Consider the following 21050-nt stretch of genomic DNA (forward strand, 5'->3'; position numbering starts at 1 on the left):
TTTTACAACGTAAGGTCACTTCATCGTCATATGGTAGACCTTAAGAAAGATTTTACTTTGTTATCAGCAGATATTTTAGCTGTGTCAGGAACAAGACTTGGAGAGGCAGATGAAATTGACATGTACTTTTTAACTGGATTTACTACTTATCGCTTTGACTACCCTGGTACAGCACACAGGCCAGCTTTTGGTTTAGCAATCTTTGTAAAGCAGTCTATACTGGTTAGAAATGTGTTCAGGAACCTCATTCACAATATTCAGGTTTTGTCGTTAGAGGTACATGTAGCTTGTGCTCACAACTGGTTGTCAATAAAGTTTTTGTATGTTCCACCAAAAACTTCAATTTCACATTTAAAGGAACTGTTAAGCATAATAAGCAATGAACATTTTTCTCAGCCAATCCTTATAGCTGGTGATTTCAATTTTGATTCACATGTGTCTAAAGCTCTTGAGTGTTTCATGCTTGAAACATTTAATTTTAGATATTTAGAGACAGGTAAAACAACAGACTATAATTCTGTGCTAGACCAAGCTTTTACAAATGTTGGAAATGCTGCTTTTCACTCATGGGGAACTTTGGAGTCCTATTATTCAGATCACAAACCAATATTCATATTTTTCAATTAAACAAGAGATCAAAACTGTTCTTTAGTTAAAAGTGCTTTAAGTGATATCTCCATGCTTAAAAAATCCTTAGACAATTCTAACAAATTGTTTATTACTTTCATCTGAAACAATATATATTTGACCTACAAACTGCAAATTAAAAAATGCTTTTGTATTCTCTTATTGCAAGACTGAATTTTCAAATATTTACAAAACTTTAGTAATGGTCAATATAAAAAAATCCTTTTTAGCTTTTATATGCATTAAAATGTTGCATTTTTGTTTGAGCAACAACTTTCAATTTAATAGCTTCTTTATTTCAATATGAAGTATTTCAACATTCATAATGCTCTTCTTATTCAAAATAATTGATACTTTTTGTTCCGATAAAATGTACTCTAAATTTGATTGTTTAAAAAAAAAGCATTTTGCATTAATACAATTTAACTTTTCAGATGTTCAGCATCAAGAAACTGAAGGCTTCAAAGCCGAAGCCGTATTCCAACCCACTTAAAGTAAAAGTGTTGGGGTCGGTGATAAGTCGACGTACACAACAGCCGATGGTAAAGAAAAAAAGCTTGTTCCACTTGGGGTTGCAGATAAAGAGGACTCTATAAAAGTGTCCTTGTATGAAGTTGACAAATTACCATTATTGAAGGCATGAGAATGCGTGGTTCTATCGAACTACGTATACAGAGCGGACCCTCATCCAACAATAGTGGTCACTGCAGTGACCAGAGTCATGAAAACCTCAGCCTTTGCGGTTCCAGAAGATGTCGAATTAACAGCAAAGGCAATTGCAAATCCTGCCCCAGCCAAAATCATAACGATCCACGATGCCAAAAAGAGCCCTAACAAATCCTTGGTATCGATCGTTTGTTTCAATACCTCTTCAATTTTAAATTCAATTTCTTAAATTTGTGAATATAAAACCTTTACCTGAATCTTTATCAATACATTGTTCAGAAGATTTTTAACAAGTTTTAAATAACTATGTCATTTCAACAATTTACTTTACTATATTTATCAAAATTTTATTTTTTTGACAGGAGGAAATAATTCGAACAGTACAAGTAAGAGGAACAGATGTCCAGGTACGGAATGTAAGGGTAAAGGATGGAACCGAGGAAGTAATGGTGGCATTATGGCGTGACCAAGTCGATGGGTGCAAAGTTGGAGAATTCTTAAAATTCTCTAATTTGGTGACCAACTCGTACATGGATGAGGTTTCCTTGTCAACAACACAAAGAACAAAAATACAGGTATGTTTTTATTTAAATACCCATGCAAACCATGTTTAAGGGGATGTATTAGAACTAGTAGACTAATTGTTCACGGAACAATTAGAGGCCTTTCCACCTTCCATAATGATTCAAAAAAATTCCCGAAAATGTTGATAATTATTGAGTAATCAGAGAAAAATCAATTTACGAAGAAAAAAAAAGTAAAAAAAAAAAAAATCGGTTCCGCACAGTGGTATCGATCCGAGTACCCTTGGATTCCTAGGCGAGAGTGTTGCCACTACGCTATTTCGCTTGTTATCTGATAGGAGGTAAAATTTGTTGAGATGTGTAGTGAATTTGGATGATGATAGAAAGAAGAGACGAAGCGTTCTTCTGTCCATCTAAAATTGATACCCAACGCTGAGGAACCTTTAGAATAGATAGGGGCTTAGCGATTGGTTGGGAGGGCAGTATTTGTTCACCAGTTTATTCATAAAAATCAGTGCTGCTTGTAAACAATGTGGCCGGATAGCGTTGACTAAGAAATCAACAGGTCAGGTCAAACTCTGGTCGCCGGCGGGTATTTGAAGGTGTGGGAACGTCACTTTCGCTCAGCTGATGCGAATTCTCCCTGTGATTTGAAATGCACGTGCTTATAAATCTACTAACTGTCATGCATTCGTGGATTACAAGTACGGAAAATCGGAACTGAATTAAGGCCAGTCATGTATTTCAGCCAAGTCGGGAAATAAACAAACTGAAAGAAAATGTAAATTTAATTCATCTAAAATCGGGGTCTGGGAAGGAAGAGTTATCTTTCGTTGCACTTCAACACAAGTCGTCACAGGTTGCCGATAGAAATGTAAACAAAGATTTTCAGTGAAATTTGAGCATGAATTTATTAGATACAAATATCGAAGCGTTGAAATTTCGTTTCTCGGGACGATGGTTCGATGCCGCTGAGGTGGATAACTCTCTTCAATAGGGTTCATTTCGTTTGAAATTTGGCAGGCAATTAGATTCAGGTGTGAGGAACAGTCCCATGAATTTTCGCCAAGTTCTACAGAGTTTTACTGGAGCTGGAATTTTTATTTGGAGGCGTAGTCTAAAACGCGGTCTGGAGTCAAATGGCAGGCAGTGTTTCACCTTTTTAAAAAATTCTGACAAACAGTTGTAACACTTTTTTAAGGTTTTATTTTAAAAAGGAATATCAAATTTCAAGTTCAAATATCGAGGGTCATGTTCATATAAGAAATCAATCCTTGTATAAAAGAAAGGGGAGGGGGGGGGGGGGGGGGCAAATTGTTCATATAACTGAACCTGATATATATGTTGCATACACTTATTACTCATTAGTTCTAAAAGGTCAAGGTCAGGTCAAAGGTCAAGGTCAAGGTCAAACCTAAAAATAAGGGGGGGGGGGGGTGGTTTTAAAGAGCTTATTGCACATATATATGAATCTGAAATGTATATGAAAAATATACTTGTAACGTATCAGTCCTTTAAGGTCAAGGTCAAAGGTCATGGTCAGGTCAAAGGTCAAGGTCGAAGGTCAAGGTCAAACCTAAAAATATAAGGGGTGGGAGTGTGAATTCGTGTTTAAAAGAGCTTTTTGTACATATAAATGAATCTGATAGTATAGATGTTGCGGATACTTATAACACACCAGTCCTAAGATGTGAAGGGTTAAGGTCAAAGGTCAAGGTCAAAGGTCAAGGTCACACTTTTAACAGAAAAAAGGGGGTGGGGGGGGGGGTTATTTCTAATGTGTTTGTGAAATCAATGAAATTCAAAGGGGAATTACTGCCAGAAGGGCACGTTGGACCCTTTTGGGATCAATAGATTGAAGAAACTTCTAAGTGTGCTGAAGACATTGGTCAAAGTTTCAAGTCTCTACCTGTTATGGTTTCAGAGGAGTAGTGATAACAAGCGTTTCGTACAAAAGGGGCAATAACTCGCTAACTATTACAAGATGGGAGCTGAAGGGCTACATTTTGAAATGTCTTAAGACGTCCTATTACATCCTTGATAAAATTTCTCTATATCACCCTAAACAAAAGAGATGCGAAAACTCATGAATACACATATTTACAGATGACCTTGACCTTTGACCTTTACGTCATTTTGATCGGCCAAGGAAGACGCTTCCATCGCAAGTGGTCCAAAGTCTCTATGACAAATAGTAAAAAAGTTAGAAGTGATTTTATGGAAATTGAAATACTTTCAGGGGCAATAACTGATAGAAGGGGGTCTCGGAACCTTTCGGTATGAATAGATTGAAAGAGCGTCTAAGTGAACTACAGACGTTAGTAAAAGTTTCAAGTCTCTATCTCTTATGGTTTCAGAGGAGTAGCGATAACAATCACTTCGTACACAAAGGGCAATCACTTTGTAAGTTCTGAGAGTGATCAAGCAAAGGGTCATTTGGTACCATAACTTTTAATGGTCAATCACATAAAGAACAAAATGTTTCAATATCTCTAGAAACAAAAAAGCTGTCCCTGGAAAAAAAGAGAAGAAAAAAAATAAGAATAATAATAATAAAAAACATAAGAAAAACAAAAGGTCTTTCACCTGAAAGGTGGAAAGACCTAATTACTTTGTCTTTATGTATATAGACACTAATTTGTCTCCCTATAAACTATTAAATCACAGCATGGATGAGTCTTATATTATGTATATATTCATGTATGTTGAACATTGCCTAAAGATAAGTGCTTTAAATGATATCTGAAGATAATCACCTGCATTTTTATTAAGATGAAAAACATTCATTAGTTTGTAACTCTTTTCTTACCTTATTCTCTATATTGTACACTGATAATGAAAAGTAAGGCGGCTTATCCTTGCATTGTTTTAAATATCTATTCTAAGTTTACCAAAATTCTAATTTAATATTCAATTAGTTCTAATTTAATATAAATTTTGTTCACATTAATATTTCTTCTGCTCATTTCTATAACTCAAAATATGTGAACATTTGTGATTTCAAACTGTAATTTTGATGAAATGTATACAATTTCATGTATATACTTTATATGTACATTTTTTTTTACTAATTTGAATGAATTTATGATAGAAATGTTATTACATCACTTGAGTCACTCACGTGACCTATTGCAATTGGTGTTCATCTGTTGTTGTCGTGATATGCATCTTGTGTATCACTTGAACTTTTTGCCTTGAAAAGTTGTTACTTTAATGAAAGCCCTCTTTGTTCACTAGACCCATGTACGATGTGTATACATTCCCAAGATACACATGTGTCTGGAGCAGTAGCTTCGTTAGTTTACCTGTGTCATTGTTTCGAATCATTCGTGTGTGAAGGGATATTATGTAATCAAAAAATGAATAATGAACATAGATCTGCCAATGCAAGCGTTTTAAGATATCATATTCATCAGTAAAAAGGCGACGAGAATGGCAAATTTTAAGATCCTTTAAAAAGAAGTCTGACTGTAACAAAATAATTACGGATACAGATTACTTACAATTACTAGTTACGTCAAAACATCACACCTATATCAATCATTTTGGCTGAAAAATCTTATTTATTTTGTATAGCTTGTAAGAAAATCTTCCTCTGAAGCCTCGTTATAGCCTAATTCTATTTTCCCTTGATTAGATTTCTCAAAGCAGGTAAAAATAGCCAGTTTGAAGCGGCGTAACACCGTTATTTTTGCATCAATTATTTGCATGAAATTCTTGTAAATAAATTTTATGACATAAGTTTCACATCGGCTGGGCTGCAGGTACCCATTAACAGTCATTAAAAGAGACCTCTAGATCTAAAAGGCGACTTGAAGAAAACGTCTTATTTGATTTTTCATAATGAACTTCATATTTTGACTAATTAATGCAAATCTTGAATACTTCATTTTTTTCTTAAATTCTAACCAAATGCTATGTGGTTTGCTTCATTGTTGTCAAAATTTGATGTCAACTTCTTTTGACGATATCCGATCCTCAGCAATGTTTAATAACTTTAAATTATCCGGATTTCTTTTATCCATAGCATAAATCTAAATTTTATACAGACAATTTGAATTAGTATTTTAGTGTTAGTATTATACATGTATAAATAGTGCCTGTTTGGGAGGGTAACAGTTGAAATTGACACCCCGAGAAAACCATTGTCAACCGACGCGAAGCGGAGGTTGACAATGGTTTTCGAGGGGTGTCAATTTCAACTGTTATCCTCCCAAACAGGCACTATTTATTTTGTTATACTGAATGTCTTAATTTTAAAGAAAACTTAACTGCTTTTACATAGGAATAGCGTGAATTCTACGGCGAACCGTACGCGCATAATTTTCGCGCATGTAACAATTTTTAATGTTACCCGTTGCTAAGTGCGTTGCTAACGCTGAGGGTAATAGAAAAAATTATTAACTGCGTCTAAACCAATCAGATTTCAGTATTTAACATGAAAGTATAACAATACCATCAGTCACACCACTACATGCTTTGTGTAGTGGATTCACAAGGAGCTACTTATCAATGAGTTATACCTGCCAGTGCACCAGCACTTTTTTTCACACTTAGTCTCGTTTATTCCATTAAATCCATCGTAGGCAAATTTGCAATAACTTTGTAAAATGCTTTGATACCATCTAAAAATTTCATTTTTTTTATCATTTCACTTATAACGTTTAAAAGATATGTAACACTTTTATGATGAAAAAAATACTTTGAGGCTGAGGATCAAAACCTCAATATTTGTTACTAAACTTTAAATGACTCAATTATAAAACAATGCAAAATACTTATAAAAAAATTGGATTGAAGATAATAAATTACAATTGAAAGGAGTACAAAAATGCATTTTAATTAAATTATATTGTAATATGAACAAAGGATCAAGTAAATTACACACAAGACGTAGTGAATTTGTCTATAAATTTGTTTAATATTTTTTAACAAAAATATTGTGAATTTTATTTGCAGCCATGTGATGCTCCCCCATCAATGCTAACAGGAACAATTTGGATTTTCCATTATGGTGGAAGACGGAGACACATTTCAGACAGTTGGTATCCCCATAAATATGGTCCGTGACGCTCTCGAATGTGATGAGAATAGTGTTGAAGACACTTTATCCATTAGAATACCATTCAGTGTGGCAGTGGGAACCACAAACGGAATTGTCTCTTCATTTGCTTTAGTGTGAACTTTTATACACTGTTGGTGATTACAATCCTGACCATATTTTGGGTTTTTTGCTTTATGATTATGCTTTTTCATGTATATTCAGTACTTTGCTGTATACTGTTAAAGCTGACATGAATTCATAAATACGCATTATTTCCCTTTTTGTCTCCGACTACCGCCATATTAGTTGTCGATTTCTATTGTTCTGCTCATCGCTACACACCCCCTATATAATGCCGAGAGCACTATTCATGCTTCACCGCATTCAGGAATTTCATACACCCGAACACGTTACCTTGGACGAAAAGACTTGTAAAAACGCGTTTTGAACAAAAATAATAGGACAACCACTGCAATGGCATGCAAGATATATCCAATAAACGACGAAACAAGACAGACTAAAATCCAGGCGCAGATACTTCGAAAATTCCTCACTAATTGTAGACCGTTTTCCTGTGTATGTTATAACATCGGACATGCGCAAGCCACACACTGTGGCAGATCGAGCAATGTCAATTATCGCATGGATTTTTGAAACGGGGCGTTTTTGTAGGAACGGATTGAAACGTTGCTACTTTCTTGGATTTACTTACTAACATTTAGCTACTGTGTTGGATGTAGTGTCGCCGGGGTTTTCAAGAAGATGCAGACGTTATACACTCTGTATGAACAAAACACGTGTTCGATGTGCATGCGAAGTAAGGCAGCACTGTCTGTGCAAAATAATGCGGATACCTTGGACATCCTTTCAAAGAATAAATACATTTTGTATTTCATTGATTGTTGTTTTCTGTATTCTTTATTACTACATTTTACTACACTGTGTAGTCCATGCATTTAGAAGTCCCTGCAACCCGAATGCCTCGATCGGAAAGCAACCGACCGTAACTTTCTCAACCGGTATATATACCCCAGTAGCAGTACAGGAGCGATCGAAACTAATATGGCGACCAAATGCTTTTATGAATTCATGTCAGCTTTAATTAAGATCTGAACTCAGATAAATGTTATGTTTGAATACTTTTCTGTATTTGGAATGCACATTGTGCATTTTGAAATGTTGGAGAATTTTATCACTTATTTAATCTGCTTGTTTTTTTTAATTTTTGTTGTCACTGGATATATGATAGAGAATATTTTGCCTTTTGACATTCTGTAGTTCATTGCTTATAATTAAGCACTTCGTTTTTACAGTCTGTATGACTTATCTGTTTTAAGTCAAGTGCAATATGAACACATCATTCACTGTATGTTCTGACACATTCCCAACAGCGTTTTACCCCTGGTTCAGTTATTTTTCAAAATTCAAATGCACATTCTGTTTTTTTCCATTATTATAATCTACAATTTTGCTGGACAAATTTTTCATCTAAAAAAAATAATTTGCTCGCAGGACAGATAAGGCAACACATCGTTTTGATATGCTAATGAAGGGATAATGAGTTATGACGTCATAATATACGCCCCGCCTCTGTATTACCATATATAGAACATATACCGAAAACAGCAGTTTAAGCATAAAATACGGCTGATTTAATACTTCATAAGCCAAATATAACTACGAATCACTCATGTGTGTTTTTATAAGTTTACAACAATAAGAATATACGAAGAATTTCCATAACGCATCTGTCGTATGGGTGTGAATCTGCGTCCCAAAAGCGCTCGTCAGACGATGTAAACACGTGTAACTGGTATTCCCGATGATGGCGATCTTTTGATGATTTATCAGGTATGTAGAATAGATATACAGTGTATTTGTAATATACCAGATAGCTCAATAACTATTTTATTGTGATTTTATACTGTTGATGCATTTCTGATCGACTTAATGTGTTGTTTCGTTCAAAACATGAGGAGAGACTGCATTGTTTACATTTAGGCCTGTACAATGTACAATGTACATGTAGCTTTATTGCCAGTCCGTTAAACTGTTGATCATTTTCACCAATCGACACGAATCAGTTCATAGTACTTGTACTGACAATATTTAGCTTTACACAGCTGTTTGTTTTTATTTCAATTTGTAAGTAAACAATACAAAGACTGTGTGAAAACAGCTGATTTGATTTTCTGAAAATCAGTACAGTGCAGGCTAAAAGATGCTGATTTCATTTTCTGAAAATTGATGAACAGCTGATCAATAACACCTTTCTACTGTGTTCAAAATTCTTCCATGACAGTTCATTTATATTTTTTACACATTCATCCAGTTGATATATTAAGATGTTTATGCACATTAATTCTTAATTATTACTAGTTTGTTTTTAGAACTTAGTATATTACTACCATAACACTGTTTGAAATCTTGTCACCTGGGTTCATACTTTGAATATTGCTCATCAACAAATCAACAATACATGGTATGTTTTAATTCACACTGACTGCACCAGCATTATATAATATCAATCAATCAAATCAGTAGTGTCTGAGAGAGAGAGAGAGAGAGAGAGAGAGAGAGGTGCATTTTTAAGGTCAGGCCGGGTAAAATAAAGGGGTGCAATTCAACTAATATCAGGGGTGAGGATGCGAATAATTTCAAATCGATCAAACTGAAAAGCTGTATTTGAATTTGTGCAAAATTAAATGCACATCTAAACATAATGAAATGTTTATTAAGATAAATAAATTCCATTGACTATCAAATTGTAGAAAATCCTCCATTTCAGTCTTTCAGCCATTTTGATAACAAGTTAAACTTACTGAAATATATATAATTTTCATTTTAGCTGGTACCTGCTTTGTCTTGAGATTTACATAAATGATGTTCTTATTCACCCTTATCCTGGTGTCATATACAAGATGAAATGATGGAAAGAAAAACCTGAACTTTAGGAACAGGAAGACTGTGTTTTTGAAGAGAGAAGAGGACCAGAACTAAGAAGTCATACAATAAACACATTGACATCCTAAAAAGAAATTGCAATTTTGAGTTTGCATGCATATGTCAGGTTTAAATGTTGTCACAGAATTTTTTTTTCAGAAAGTCCCTTTATCTTCTTGAATTAATAAAACAAATGAACCAAATATAATTGTTTCTATTTATATAATGTTGTTTGAGAAGTGGAAAGGGGATGGTATGTAAATGGGCGGGAGAGAGAGTCTCTCACATAGGAGAATGTATTATTTAAATTCAATATATTGATGTGAACCAAAAATGGCTTTTGATCGCCTTGTTGCAGGATTTACACACTCTCTTTCCTTTCTCAGTAATGAGAAATGAGCGTCTAGAATTTATTTTGTGAATGAATAGATATGCTAACCCTCCCCCCTCTCCTTAATTTTAATCATTCTGCATGTGTTGAATAAAAATAAAAGTCAATTTTAATGAGTGTTTAAATTACAAGTGTAACATGTGTAATACAAAGGTGAATACTGTTGATTGCTTATGGGGGGTGGGAAAAGGCCTCATACATGGGCAGATCTACATGTATAGTCCCCGTGGCAAATTCTAATTTAATTCACAATTTACATAGTAAAACACCATGGTACCTGGCCCATTGGCAAACAGAATAAAGTTACCCCTTTGAACCCCCTCCCCAGAATAATATTAACAGACCCAAGTAGTGTTATAGAATATGCAGTCATTGGGCAAAGGCTGCACATAAATAATGAAAAAATACTCCATATCATATCTTATTTTTTAATATTTTATATTATGAGAACAATTTAGTTAGTATATTAATATCAGGGGCTTCATTTGTCTCTGTTGACATCTAATCCCTCAAATAATTGTGTACAATTAGCTCTTACATATTTTTCTCCCATTACTAAAAAAATATTAAGAAACCAATAACTCCGCGAATGCGGTGAACCAAGAGAACTGATACACAACAGTTTTTTGTTTACATCCATGATACAACAGAGGAAATGCGGACGATTCATCGTAACCATCTTGTCTCTTTTAAAATAAATAAAACAGAAGCACTATGTTTAAATAACCATTTACATAATGTTCTGTTGAAACATATCTTAAAATTAATTCGGATTATGTGATAAAATAACATCGCGCCTATTTCAAAAGAGTTATCGCTCAAAGAGTTACCTCCCCTTTTGGGATCACTTGTGCGTTTGAAATGTGTATTGATTTGAGAGGACTTCTAGATTGAGATATTAAATGCAAAAGTTCAAGTGCAAGACGGTTATAGATATTATTAAACTTGGTATGATTTTCTTCCCTTTTACGAGTTCTTTATAAAAACTGATGCTCATTTGTTGAGAGATGAAGGTTTACTTTGTAATTTTAATGAAAATATACAAAAATGCACTATTTTAGGAACAAGTAGCCAGCTTTTAAAGAAATTTACATAACTAGTAAACTTTACAACTGAATGAGCATTGATTTCTATGATGTATGGATAATTTTGAATGTGTTGCCATATTACTTACTCTTAAATTTCTTTGCCTTGCCCTTGAACTTTTTGTCTCATTTTAGCATTGACAATTTTGTCTAAAAGACGCCCACGTGACCCTAAAAAGTCACATGACCGACAAATTTAGACATGGTCAAGTAAAGGAGACCCATATCTTTACAATAACACCAAAAATAGTTTAGAACTATTCATTATGCAGAAATGAATAGACAAAAGCAAAACGACCTCCTTTTACTGCTGTTTAAAAGCAAAATGTTGCCTTAACTGTCCTGCGCTGCTCTATAATGTAAAACACCATGCATGCATCCACAATTTTGCTTGATGTAAATATTTTAGTGCTTTTATTTTTTTTTCAAATATTGGTAAATAATTCTTGTTTATTTGCTCTTCTCTATGAAGTTTCTTTTTATACATTTGTATTTTAATACATTTTGATCAGGTGATCTGTTAATAAGTGCTATTCTATTTTCAAAGGCTTCATTATGTATTGGGACACAAACAACAAAAACCTAAAGCTTTGTTTAGTATGTACATGTATTAAAATCAAAGCATCACTAAGCCATATGTTAGAGGTCCTCAACATGTACCAATATACACTATTGTCACTATTTTCAGCATTCTTGAAATTTCTGTTATGATTCTCTATTTTCCCAATCATGTTGCTTTAACTGGACATACTTAAACAAATTACTCGTATTTTGCCATGTAATACATGCATTTAAACAAGTTGATAAGTTTTAATTGCAAAAAGTTCTCATTTATGATTTTTTTATCCAAATACTATACTAGTCATATCAAAATCTGTCCTCTTGGGTGATTTTTAGTTTTATAATTTATTGTTTCAAATGCACTACCAGTATTTTTCTCAACATGTAATATTACATGTTTGCTGGGTTTTTTTTTGTATTTTACCTATAAAACTACTGCCCTTTTATTAGTTATCAAGCTTTAAAATTGAACACATTGTATAATGTGAATGATTAAAACAGGAAAAATTGTTATTGGGGATTTTTATAAGTTCTAGAACAATAAAAGAAATTAGAAATTCCTTTATTTTGAATAAACATAATTCATTTTTTTTTTATTAATTAAAAAAAAAAAAATTTGATCTTCATTCTGTTTCATACAGATTGATCATAATTCAAATAGTTTCCACTGAATGCCAACTACAGTTTTTTCATGATCTTTTAATTTAAGATACATGTAATATTGCTGACTAATTTGTTTATATTACAGCCAATTGTTTCTGTTTTTGTTCTGATATTATATAATTACCAATGTTCAATTATATTCCTGTTCACTTTTGAAAGCTACACAGACTGTTTTTCCAGATGGTTTTCGGTCTTCCATACCTTATACCATCTCTGAATAAATTTTGTTTAACTGTTGATGATTGTTGTTCTACATATTTACTGGAATCATATTTAGCATTTCTCTCAAAATACATATTTTTCTCCTCCAAAAAAGTAAAAATCATGAAACCTTTTAATACGCTTCTCCCAATTGGGATGAGCTTAATCTTGATCAGGAATATTTCTAACTTATGGGTCAATGTCAAAGCAAACTTTTTTGAAATTCTTCTCATCCTATTGTCCATTATTTCAGCAGGACCCTTTGACAGGGTAACCATTTCAATGTTGTCTAGATATTAATGTACATGTACTAGTCCAAACATACTACTGGTATTAAATTTATGCAAGATCAACTCCCATTAGTACTTTCAGTACTTTGTTAAATGTCCAACCGCTTCCGAATAAATACTCGCTTCCGAGAATTGTATATTGCGCCGGTCTTAAGTGCCGCTTATACCATCATTGACAGGAAACCACTTCATCCCAAGTCCAGTGCTTTAACTGTTGGGAAATTGGTCATAGAAAAACCAGCTGCAAAAAGGCGAAAGCCTGTAGAGTGTGTCAGAAAGAAGGCCACGAACCAGGGTCACCTAAGTGCAAGCATTTTGTACAGCCATCAGAAACGGTCGTTGCTTTCCAGGGGAAAGACAATCCTTTATCTAACTTTTACCCTTGTGAAATTAAAGCCTTCGGCGAAGTTCACTAATCTGCTGAACACGCATACCAGTTTACAAAAGCGGTAAGATCGGGAGATATGGATGCTGTGCAAAAGATCAGGGAGTCCTTCACAGCTTTAGAGGCCAAGCGGATTGGTCACACAGTGAAGGATCCAGTGGGGTGGAATAATTTTACCTGGCGATTGTGGCCACTTCCTTCGGTAAAGCTATGAGTGTCTACTATTATGAATTATCCCTCTTGAATGTATGCAATCTGCTAAAAAAAGTAAAAATATAAGTATAAACTGTAATATGAGACATCGTAAAATGAACCCAATCAATAAAGGTATTTTCAATACAATCAAACTATTTAATGTAAACTGTTGTGATACCAGAACATATTACTAGTCCGCAATGGGCAGGTTTGTGCATAGGGATCAGCAACAATCGTTTGTTTTCCAAATTGTCTACTTTTCTAACCTGCATAACTCTCTTTCTCATACAATATGGAACCCCCCAAAAAAATCCAGGAATGTCGCGTCGTTTGTACATGACTGTACCAAATAAAAAATAGAAATTTACAACCAGTTGTAAAATAACAGCATACTGTTGAAATCAGCTTCATGGTATGGCTTTCGATAACAATAATGCAAGAAAATTTTGTTAAAGGATCACACTTGTAATATCTAAGATGTAATATCTTATCAACACAAACACACAAACATTCATTTCAATATCAATAGAAAAAGAATGTATGGTTTACCTGGTCGGTTATCCAATTTGAACTTCTAAACATTTGATATGTTATAGTTACCGTATACTTTTCTATTGGTTTGCTTTAGATACCCGATGACAATTTTGAAACGCCCACGAGGGGCAACGCCCCGAGTGGGCGTTTCAAAATGTCATCGGGTATCTAAAGCAAACCAATAGAAAAGCATATCGGTAACTTGCTTGTACCATAGCTACACCAAAATGGTGTTACTAAATATAGAGGATGAGAGAGAGAGAGAGAGAATATGTGCAATTTTATTATTTAACGTATTAATTATAATTACAATCAATTTCTTTTTTAATTTTCTCAAGACATTCACATTAGTTACTAGTATTTTTCTGACCTAAATAACAAATAAGACGCAGAAGCCGATGTTTACTATTGCCAATCGATTTGTCACGCACGATTGAACTGGCATAAGGTATCGCACAAAAAGACACGTGTTCGCGATCGGGTGGTTATTCCGGGTAAAACATGGAGGAAGACGGACTGGATTTTGCGTTGTCTCAGGCTTTGGATATTGCCGAAGCTGGGGAATCCTTAAATGAAATGTCACTTACACAAACAGTAGAAGTTTACAAAGTGGAGGAAGCTGAATTTGCAGATTTTGAGATGTTTGAAGGGCTGGATGATTTGTTTGATACTGTAATATGATCATCTATGATCAATTAAGTATTTCTATTAATATTTCATTGTGTATTTCATCAGACATGCAATCGTAGTTAAAATGCCTCGTATCAAGTTCAGTTATTTATTGTTATCCTGTCAAAGACCTGTTATAGGCGTGATTTATCAAAATACCAATGTTTACATGTTCTGAATTATCGTTCGTGTTTTGACACTACCCCCGTACTTTGTTTACATTTTTACGATATCGAATTATCTGCATCGACCCGTAAATAGATCGAGTAAATACATGATAACTGTTTTAAACATGTTTATATTTACCAGATTAATCACCCTGTTCAGTTTCATGCCATTTTAATGCTCTTTCCGCGAGATAATCGTCATTTTACCGCTCACAAACTTCTCTGTACGGAACATGCTGTTTGACGGACCGCTTCACTCATCGACATGCAAACATATTCTGACACTTATTTTTGTGTTATCAACATTGTTGTATGCCTTATTATATCATGTATTATTGTATTTAGATGCTGACCACTATTTTTCCGTATTTTTACCTCAGTATGATCGGTGATTGCTTTTATCTGTCACCTCGATTGATGAACTATGTCTTCGTAGCAAACTTCCGTATTCAAGCGTATCGCTACGCGCACTACTTCAGAAGGCGCTTAATTTCAAAATTCCTTTAGTGTAAAATATCGCAAGGATGTGTATTAAAGCTATATGCGTATTTTGACTTAGAAATATGTGTCCGTGTTATTAAATTAATCCGGACAAGGCTTTGTATAGGAATAAAATGTTTATTTATTATTTAAATATGCTTGTTCGGAAATTAGGAAACTTGTCCGGAATGTCCAGAATCCGTACAGATATTTGATTGGTAGTTAGTGTCCGGACAGAAAAGGACAAGTACTCATTGGTTGGAGAAGTTTATAAATATAGGCTAGTTCCAGCAGCAGTATCACTTGATCACTTGATCACATCCCGTTCAGTTGAGCACTCCTCTGAGAACTCCATATAAGGTAGATAACCAAGATGAACCTGGTCGTAGACGATGCTAATTTTTATAAGGACTTCGTCGTCCGGACAGAATCCGTATAGTATAACAACCATGTAGACCAGTCTTTCCAGTGTTATAGTTCTAGTTATTAGTTGTGGTCTATAAAAGGAACTGTTATATTTATTTGAACTGTTTCAAGTTTAGAATTACGAGTTGTCCGGATTGTTCGGAATCCGCATTATTGTTGTTCGGATTTTCTTAGTTCATTAGTTCAAATAGGTTATTCATTTTTATAATGAGATGTCCGGGTATCCGGATAAGGCTGACTAGATTATTTACAGTTTACTGGAAATTATGAGGACTAAATTAGCATACCTAGTACAGTTTGGGAGGGGGTGTGATTTTACCAGATAGAATTAGAGTTTAGCTGTCCGGATCGGCGCAAGTTAATGCATTTTAATATTTATTATTCAGTACAATTCTCATACGCTGTTTATTGTTGATATTGAGCTTGAGAACGACGAGAACAAGTACCATTTTCTTTATTTTTATGACGAGTAGTTTTTAAAACGGTGATAGCCCCGGGTTTCAGGTTGTATTGTTTGAAATGGTCAGCATCTTAGTCTGTGTTGTGATATTGATATTTTGCCATCCTGAATAAATTGTTGTGTGTTAGAAAAACGGTGTTTTTCTTTTGTGACAAGGACCGCTCGACTTGTTACAAACTGGTGTCAGAAGTGGGATGTTGTATTTTATAAGCAGCATCCAGGATTCGAACTTCGTCTGTTGTTTGGTGGGGGATTTTGATAATTTTCAAAGTTGTTGTTGTTGTTTTCTTTTCAAGTATCTTCTTGTGGTTGAGATATCTCTTGGTGTTATAATGGCCTCCCCCGATCCTGAAGTTGTTCTAAATGTTCAAGACCCGGAAGTTGACGATCGTCCGAATGATCTTGAGGAATACTTTGATGCTGACCATGAAAGACGAGGTGGCGGTGACTGGCAGCCGAGACGCGGAGCGGCGAGAGGATTGAACCTGAAACCGGAAGCTTTTACTGGTGCTGATGATTGGCAGGAGTACATTTCACATTTTGAAGTCTGTGCGGAGTTGGGAAGATGGAACGATCACGAGAAAGTGTTGGCGCTAGCAGCTTGTCTCCGAGGTCCCGCTCGCACGTTTTATATAAGTCTACCCATAGAGTCCAGACAGCCGTACGCGGTACTGGTTGACAAACTAGAGCAGAGATTTGGAAGTTCCAGGCAACAGAATCGTTGGTTATCCAGATTTGAATCTAGGAGACGAACCCCTAATGAATCCATAGCGGCACTTGCCGATGATTTGAGACAAATGTCACAGAAAGCCTACCCAAACTTAGATGCCTTAGCGCAAGAAGCACTGTCTATTAATCAGCTTTATAAAAGTATCACATTAGAAATGATATGCCGTTGCATAGACAAGGATTGCCAGACCATAGCAGATGCGGTAGAAGTCATTGAGCGTTACGAGGCCGTTCTTGGTGAAGGAGAAAAGCGGAAACAGGCTGTCAGAGCGATTGGTGACGATAAGGACGTCAAGAGGAGTAACTCTGGCGGCAGTTCAGATACAATTCAACCAGAACTGACGGATACCCTGAAGCAAATAATGGCGAGATTGGAACGCCAGGAATCCGGACAGACGGCAAGGTTTGGTGGAAGACAGAATCAGAACAACAGGCAGTGTTTCATCTGCCGCGCCCCTGATCATTTCATGAGGGAATGTCCGATGTTTCAACAAAATCAAGAGACCAGGAACAGACCTTACGGTGGCAATGGAAAGCAACAAGGATCCAACAACCAGGGAAACTTCAAACCGTCGACTTATTAGGTCTGAGTACGGCGGATGATGGACATAAATGGCCTAAGAAAAATTTAGACTGGGATGAATATATTCGTTTAGGGCATATTAGTAAAACTGAAAAGAAATGGGATGATGGCCTTTATGTATCTGGGTTGGTGGGTGGAATTTACGTAATGTTTTTAGTTGATACCGGATCGACAGCAACGATCATTTCAAAGAGCATTTTTGACAACATGGCTGCTGATGTCAAACCTCGACTCAGAGATGAAGAGAGGACACTGGTGGATGTGAACAACAGAGAAATTACCATCTACGGTCATGCAGAGATTCCAGTAACTTTAGTGTAGCAGTCAAGCAAACAGTCATCATTCCACCTGAAACTAGGTCTGTAATTCCAATTACTATTCCAAAGAAGGACCATCTAGCAGAATTAGGCCTTGTAGAAACCCCTGCAACTGTAATCAGCCAAAAGAACTTCTCTCTGATCCCTGGAATAGTTGACACCAAATCACAGGATCTACAAGCAGTAATCCAGAATTTCAGCAGCAATCCTATAACTCTTTATCCAAACATGAAATTAGGTACCTGTGAATCCTACTATGAGAAATCTCCTGCTGGCAATTGCTGCAGAGTAGCTGAGCCTCCTACTACTTCAACCAATACCACCTCTGGTTTGCCTGAACATCTAGTTGATCTGATGACCCGCAGTACCAAGCATTTAGATTTTGAAGAGTCCCTGAAATTAAAGAAACTGCTTATAAAATTCCAGAGTGTCTTTGCAACATCCTCTGATGACCTAGGGAGGACAGATTTGGTCCAACACACTATCAACACCGGTCCAGCCAATCCAATCAGACAATGTCCCAGGCGGTTGCCATTCGGAAAACGTGAGGTGGAAAAACAGGAACTAGAAAAAATGTTGATGCGAAATGTGATAGAGCCATCTAGCAGCGCCTGGTCATCACCGATCGTCCTTGTCACCAAGAAAGATGGGTCCACCAGATTTTGTGTTGACTATCGCAAACTAAACGATGTCACAGTCAAAGATGCCTATCCCTTACCTCGCATTGACGAATGCCTGGATTCATTGTCAGGATCGAAATGGTTTAGCAGCATGGACTTGAACTCAGGGTTTTGGCAGATTGGAATGGCAGAGGGTGACAAACAAAAAACAGCATTTTCTACAAGTCAGGGTCTTTATCAGTTTACTGTTATGCCATTCGGACTTGCCAATTCTCCTTCGACCTTTGAGCGCCTGATGGAAGATGTATTCCGTGGACTTCAGTGGAGTGAATGCCTCATCTATATTGATGACATTATTGTACCTGGAAAAACAGTAGAGGAAACTCTGCAAAGATTAGAACATGTTTTGGAGAGACTGCAAACAGCCAACCTCAAGCTCAAGCCATCAAAGTGTAATCTGTTTCAAAAAGAAATCACAGTATTAGGACATGTTGTTTCAGAGACTGGAGTACATACAGATCCAGATAAGACAAAGGCTGTTCAAGATTGGCCAATACCTACTAGTACAAAAGAAATAAGAAGTTTTCTAGGACTCTGCTCCTATTATAGGCGTTTTGTCATGGGTTTTGCAACTATTGCTCGACCCCTTCACCAAGCTTGTCAAAAGAATAAGAAATTTCATTGGACAGATGAATGTACGGAGGCATTCCAGAAGCTCAAAGATGCTCTTGTTTCTCCCCCTATTTTAACATATCCAGTCCCTGGTCAAAGTTTCATTTTAGATACAGATGCTAGCAACACCGCAGTGGGTGCAGTCCTTTCCCAAATACAGGATGACTGTGAGAAAGTTGTTTCATATTACAGTAAAGCTTTGAACAAACATGAACAGGTTTACTGCACAACCCGCAAAGAAGTCCTTGCTGTAGTGTGCGCCCTGAAGCATTTTCACCCATACCTGTATGGTCAACCAGTCCTACTTAGAACAGATAATGCAGCAGTAAACTGGATGAGAAACTTGAAGAACCCTACGGGTCAAGTTGCCCGATGGTTGCAGGAGCTGGGTACATACAATCTTACAGTGGTCCATCGCCCAGGAACTAAGCACAGCAATGCGGATGCCTTGTCAAGAAAACCATGCAGTGCCTGTAAACGACAGCAAACCAATGATGATATTGAGAGTCAGACAGAAAATGCAGGAGATAAAACAAACCCATATGCTGAAGTAGGCCATGTCTGTGTCATTACAAGAGGACAGCAGAGGACAAGCGGATCTACCACTCCCCCTAATACAGTTACTCTGCCTGGTTGGGAGCCTGCTCAGTTCCGACAGCTTCAACTTCAGGATAAGGACATCTCCCAGATCATGACGCTCCTTGATGATGGCTCCAATAGACCTGGATGGAATGATATATCCCACCTGTCGTGCACTGAAAAACGAATATGGAAACAATGGGACAGATTAGTTCTACATGATGGTGTATTGTACCGCAAATGGCAACCAGGTGATCATGAAGTTAAGACACAGCTTGTTGTACCCTTGGAGAAACACACTGAAGTTATGAAATATTTCCATGACATTCCATCAGCTGGACATCTTGGCATTGAAAAGACCCTGGAAAGAATCAAAAATAAGTTTTACTGGCCTGCCATGAAGAAATCTGTTGAGAATTACATATATACCTGTTCCAGATGCTCTGCAAGAAAGAAAACCCGTGACAAAAGAGTAGCTCCCCTTAGACAGTATTTAGTTGGTGAGCCTATGGAGCGAATTGAAATGGATATCATGGGTCCTCTTCCCCTATCCCTCAAAGGCAACAGATTTATTCTTGTTGTCTGTGATTGTTTCACTAAGTGGACTGAGGCATATGCAATACCAAACCAGGAAGCAGAAACAGTATGCAGAATATTTGTAAATGGGTTCATTTGTCGATTCGGTACACCTCTTCAGATTCACACTGATCAAGGGCGCAACTTTGAGTCTCAGTTATTTCAACATATGTGTCAGCTGTTTCAAATTCATAAGACAAGAACAACCAGTATGCGACCCCAGAGCAATGGAAATATAGAACGTTTTAACCGCACATTAGCTGCTATGCTTACCATGTATTGTGAAAAAGAACAGAACAAATGGGATGAATTTCTGCCCCAGGTCATGATGGCATACCGTTCTTCAGTCCACAGTAGTACTCATTTCACTCCAAACATGATGGTCTTAGGTAGAAACAACACCATACCTCTAGAAACTGTAGTTTGCTCCCCATCTACAGTAAATGAAACAGAACCAGATGATTACATTACTGACCTTCAAACCAAGCTCCAATCTATTCATGAATTAGCCAGGCAGAATCTCAAGACCAGTGCAGAGCGCCAGAAACGTTACTATGATATCAAGTCCAGTAGATTTTCGCTGCCCATAGGTCAATTGGTGTGGCTCTTTGAACCTTTACAGAAGAAGGGCGTTTGCAAGAAGTTGTCATGTCCTTGGAGTGG

At 36.2% G+C, this 21050-nt stretch overlaps 1 long non-coding RNA gene and 1 pseudogene across 1 annotated transcript; both read left to right on the forward strand.

The window, feature by feature from the left end:
* Positions 1-974: 974 nt before the first annotated feature.
* LOC128167188 (uncharacterized) lies at positions 975-7300 on the forward strand (annotated as a pseudogene).
* A 1074-nt stretch (positions 7301-8374) lies between these two features.
* Positions 8375-10012, forward strand: LOC128167887 (uncharacterized). The gene is made up of 2 exons (XR_008241269.1): positions 8375-8712; positions 9710-10012. It is a non-coding gene; the product is annotated as an uncharacterized LOC128167887 (long non-coding RNA).
* The last annotated feature ends 11038 nt before the right edge of the window (positions 10013-21050 follow it).

Source organism: Crassostrea angulata, chromosome 10 (genome assembly GCF_025612915.1).
Source record: "Crassostrea angulata isolate pt1a10 chromosome 10, ASM2561291v2, whole genome shotgun sequence".
In the NCBI taxonomy this organism is placed as follows: domain Eukaryota; kingdom Metazoa; phylum Mollusca; class Bivalvia; order Ostreida; family Ostreidae; genus Magallana; species Magallana angulata.